Raw genomic sequence first — 5266 nt, 5'->3', positions numbered from 1 at the left:
TTGGATCATCTTTACTATCATTATTCTGAATTCTTTTTCAGGTAGACTGCCTATTCCCTCTTCATTTGTTAGGTCTGCTGGGTTTTTACCTTGCTCCTTCATCTGCTGTGTGTTTTTCTGTCCTCTCATTTTGCTTAACTTACTGTATTTGGGGTCTCCTTTTCACAGGCTGCAGGTTCTTAGTTCCCTTTGTTTTTGGTGTCTGTCCCCAAGGGCTAAGCTTGGTTCAGTGTTTTGTGTAGGCTTCCTGGTGCAGGGGACTACTGCGTGTGTTCTGGTGGATGAGGCTGGATCTTGTCTTTCTGGTGGGCAGGTCCACGTCTGGTGGTGTGTTTTGGGGTGTCTGTGGCCTTATTATGATTTTAGGCAGGCTCTCTGCTAATGGATGGGGTTGTGTTCCTGTCTTGCTAGTTGTTTGGCATAGGGTGTCCAGCACTGTAGCTTGCTGTTTGTTGAGTCAAGCTGGGTCTTGGCGTTGAGATGGAGATCTCTGGGAGATTTTCGCCATTTGATATTATGTGGAGCTGGGAGGTACTTGTGGACCAGTGTCCTAAACTTGGCTCTCCCACCTCAGGGGCACAGCCCTGACGCCTGGCTGTAGCACCAAGGGCCTTTCATCCACTCGGCTCAGAATAAAAGGGAGAATAAAATAGAAAGAAAAGAAAGAAAGAGAGTGAAAGAAAGCAAGAAAGAAAAGAAAGTAAAATAAAGTTATTAAATTAAAAAATAATTATTAAGAAAAAAGTTTTTAAAGTTAAACAAAAATGGATGGACAGAACCCTTGGACAAATGGTAAAAGCAAAGCTATACAGACAAAATCCCACACAGAAGCATACACATACACACTCACAAAAAGAGAAAAGGGGGGGAAATATATATATATATATATTTGCTCCCAAAGTTCACCTCAATTTGGGATGATTTGTTGTCTATTCGGGTATTCCACAGATGCAGGGCACATCAAGTTGATTGTGGAGATTTATTCCGCTGCTCCTGAGGCTGCTGGGGGAGATTTCCCTGTCTCTTCTTTGTCCTCAGAGCTCCCGGGTCTCAGCTTTGGATTTGGCCCCGCCTCTGCGTGTGGGTCGCCAGAGGGCGTCTGTTCTTCGCTCAGACAGGATGGGGTTAAAGGAGCAGCTGATTCGGGGGCTCTGGCTTACTCAGGCCGCGGGGAGGGAGGGGTATGGAGTGCGGGGCGAGCCTGCGGCGGCAGAGGCCAGCGTGACGTTGCACCAGCCTGAGGCGCGCCGTTTGTTCTCCCGGGGAAGTTGTCCCTGGATCACGGGGCCCTGGCAGTGACGGGCTGCACAGGCTCCCCGGAAGAGGGGCATGGACAGTGACCTGCACTCACACACAGGCCTCTTGGCGGCGGCAGCAGCAGCCCCAGCGTCCCACGCCCGTCTCTGGAGTCCGCGCTTTTAGCCCAGGCTCGCGCCCGTCTCTGGAGCTCCTTTAAGCAGCGCTCTGAATCCCCTCTCCTCACGCACCAGGAAACAAAGAGGGAAGAAAAAGTCTCTTGCCTCTTCGGCAGCTCCAGACTTTTTCCCGGACTCCCTCCCGGCCAGCCATGGCGCACTAACCCCTTCAGGCTGTGTTCACGCCGCCAACCCCAGTCCTCTCCCTGCGCTCCGACCGAAGCCCGAGCCTCAGCTCCCAGCCCCGCCCGTCTCGGTGGGCGAGCAGACAAGCCTCTTGGGCTGGTGAGTGCCGGTCGGTACCGATCCTCTGTGTGGGAATCTCTCTGCTTTGCCCTCCACACCCCTGTTGCTGCGCTCTCCTCCGTAGCTCCGAAGCTTCCCCCCTCCACCACCCGCAGTCTCCGCCCGCGAAGGGGCTTGCTAGTGTGTGGAAACCTTTCCTCCTTCACGGCTCCCTCCCTGAGGTGCAGGTACCGTCCCTATTGTTTTGTCGCTGTTTTTCCTTTTTCTTTTGCCCTACCCAGGTATGTGGGGAGTTTCTTACCTTTTGGGAGGTCTGAGGTCTTCTGCTAGCGTTCAGTAGGTGTTCTGTAGGAGCTGTTCCACATGTAAATGTATTTCTGATGTATTTGTGGAGAGGAAGGTTATCTCCACGTCTTACTCTTCCGCCATCTTGAAGCCTCTTAGCTCATTATAATATAAAAGTTCTTTTAAAAATAGCCAGTTGAATTCAGAAATAACCCATTACTACACACACACACACACACACACATTTGTATATATATCATGACAAATCTGGATTTATCCGTGGAATACAAGGTTGCTTTAACATTAGATAATCCATACATCCACCCACATAATAACACTCTATGACAATAATTTCAAGAAGAAAAATCATATAAATATCACAGTAGATGAAGATCAATATTTAATAAAATTCAATACTCTCTTTGTGATAATAAACAAACTCTTAGCAAACTAGGAATTGAAGGAAATTTGCATAACTATAAATAGTATCTACCACATTTCGCAGCATACATAATATTTAATGGTGAAAACTTGGAATTTTTTAAACTTTAAACAATTGTTATTTCACAAAGGTTGTTACATAATTGGATATTGCTGTACTCTGTACCCAATTATCCTTACTCTCCACAGAAAGGCTGCTTCTCAGCTTCTCCTCTGTTGATGGCAATCACTAAAATCCTGATTTTAACAGAATAGTAGTAAAAATGCCTCAGTGATTTAAGTTGAAAGCAGTACATTGGTACATGGCTCTTATACTCATTTACCAGGAATGTAACAGTGTCTTTATTCAAAAATACAAAATAAATTATCTGTAGGCATGGACAATGACAGCAGTAAACCATTCTATGTTGTCAACTGAAACCAGTAACTGATGGTTATAGTGATTTTCTTAAACATCAGCCAGACTTTTCTTCAGTCATCTCCTTCAACAGACCTCTCTTCAAGTTTCTGGTGAGGAACGCTGCCTTGAGCTTCCTCTCACAGTTCATTAATGATGGTACAGCCCTATTCTAGGAATTAGAACATGCCACCTCCCATCCCACCTCCCATCCCACCCATTCCGCCCATTCCAGGATCCTTCTCTTCTTTAGGAATTTCTGTGACTACAACTTCTGCTGTAGTTAACAGAGAGGCCACTCCAGCAGCATCCAGTAATGCAGTTCTTACAACCTTAGTTGGATCAATGATTCCTTTTCCCACCATATTCACAAAACCTCCAAGCATAGCATCATAACCAACTTCTGAAGAACTCTGCAAATTTTTCTCAACTATCAGTGATCCTTCAATACCTTCATTCTTAGCAATGGTCATTGAAGGAATTTTGAGTGTTTTTAAAATAATTTTTATACCAGTTTTTTGATCTTCATTAGCTGGAGTTATTGAATCCAAGGCTGGAAGGCACCGAAGCAGGACACAGCCCCCTCCCAAAACAATGCCTTCTTCAACAGCAGCTCGTGTAGCATTAAGGGCATCTGTAACTCTGTCTTTGTTTTCATTCACTTCAACATCACTTGTTCCACTAAACTTTAGCACAGGAACACCATCTGAGAGTTTTGCCAGGCGTTCATTCAGTTTTTCCTTTCCATATTCACTAGTTGTGATATCCAGCTGCTCGAGGATTTCTTAAATATGCTTTTCAATTTGAGCCTTGTCACCTTATCCTTTCAATAGCACGGCATCATCTTTGGTCACAATGACCTCTCCAACTTTTCCTAAGTTATGAGGCTGAACATCTTCAAGATTTAGAGTTAGTCCTTCTTCTCCAAATACTGCACCGCCAGTAGCAATAGCCATGTCTTTAAGCTGATTCTTTCTACTGTCACCAAAACCTGGAGCTTTGACTGCTACAGCCTGAAGACCAACTTTCAGCCTATTCAAAACAAGTGTACTTAGAGCTTCTCCATCCACATCTTCAGCAATTATGACCAAGGGCTTATGGTGAGCATTGGCAATTTCAAGAGCAGGAACAATGGACTGGACACTAGAAATTTTCTTTTCACTCAAAAGAACATAGGGAACTTGGAATCCACTTTTCTGACCTTATGATGTATTAATAAAGTATGGAGAGATATACCCTCTATCAAACGTCATGCCTTCAATAATTTCTAGTTCATCATTCAGTGTTTTCCCATCCTTTCCTGTGATAACACCCTTTCCTCCAACCTTTTTCATTGCATCAGAAATGATGTTGCCAATTTCTTTGTCTCCATTTGCAGAAATTGTAGCAATGTGGGTGATCTCTTTCGGGGTTGTCACAGGTTTAGACTGCTTCTTAAGTTCACCAAGTACAGCATCAACAGCTAACATCACACCTCTCCTGATTCCACTGGATTAGCACCTTTGCTAACCTTCTCGAAGCCTTCCTTGGCAATAGAGCATGCCAGTACAGTAGCAGTAGTGGTGCCATCCCCAGCCTCTTCGTTTGTGTTATTGGCAACATCTTGAACAAGTTTAGCACCAACATTTTTATATTTATTTTTTAAGTCAATGGACTTTACAACAGTCCATCTTTTGTCACTTTGGGACTTCCCCATCTCAGTAATCAGTGTCCTTCCCTTGGACCCCACAGTAACAGTTACAGCATCGGCTAAAAGGTCTACACCTTGGAGCCTTAAAGTCGGGCATCTGCACCAGATTTTACATCTTTGGCATAAGCCCGAGTGAGATGAGGAACCAGGGCCCTGGACACTGGCCTAATCTGGTGAAGGACTGCGGGCAATCGAAGCATTTCTGTCAGGCAGTGGCACGGCGTGCAGGCGACAAGACAGGCCGTCAGCAGTGGGTGAGGGCGGAATTTTTTCTTAAGATCAGGAATAAGATAAGAACATCTGCTTTCAGTGATTATTTTTACGTTTTTTTCCAGAGGTTCTCGCCAATATAATATAAAAATGAAATAAAAAACTAAGGCATACAGAAAGATTAAAAAGGAGAGACTATAATTGTTCTTCTCAGACATTATGCATTGTATATTTTAAATGTTAAATGTATGTTAAAAGGTCCGTAAGATAGCAAGAAAGTTTAACAAAGTTATTTGATAAAAATCAAGAGAAAAATGTAATTGCAAGTTTCTAATAGTGATGGGGTTGCTTGCATTGAACCAAGCCTTCTACTTGGAACAATTATAAATTCTGAAGAAAAAAAAAATTTAACTATCTTTTGAACAGAGATGAAAAACAAAAATTTGGAGCAATCTCAAATTTTGAAAGAAGGGACCTTGCCTGGGGCAAATTAGCATTTATATGGCTTTCTGCCTAAGGAACCCCCTGATGCTCTCTTGGAGCATCTAGAACTGAATCAGAAAGCAGCAGCCTCACTGATCT

The 5266-nt window shown here is 43.9% G+C and overlaps 1 pseudogene; it reads right to left on the bottom strand.

Moving 5' to 3' along the window:
- Positions 1–2963: 2963 nt before the first annotated feature.
- Positions 2964–4674, bottom strand: LOC132487193 (60 kDa heat shock protein, mitochondrial-like; annotated as a pseudogene).
- Positions 4675–5266: the final 592 nt, after the last annotated feature.

The sequence above is a fragment of the Mesoplodon densirostris genome, chromosome 1 (assembly GCF_025265405.1).
Source record: "Mesoplodon densirostris isolate mMesDen1 chromosome 1, mMesDen1 primary haplotype, whole genome shotgun sequence".
NCBI lineage: Eukaryota > Metazoa > Chordata > Mammalia > Artiodactyla > Ziphiidae > Mesoplodon > Mesoplodon densirostris.
Note: the sequence above shows the minus strand (reverse complement) of the source record. Positions and strands in the feature narration are given on the sequence as shown.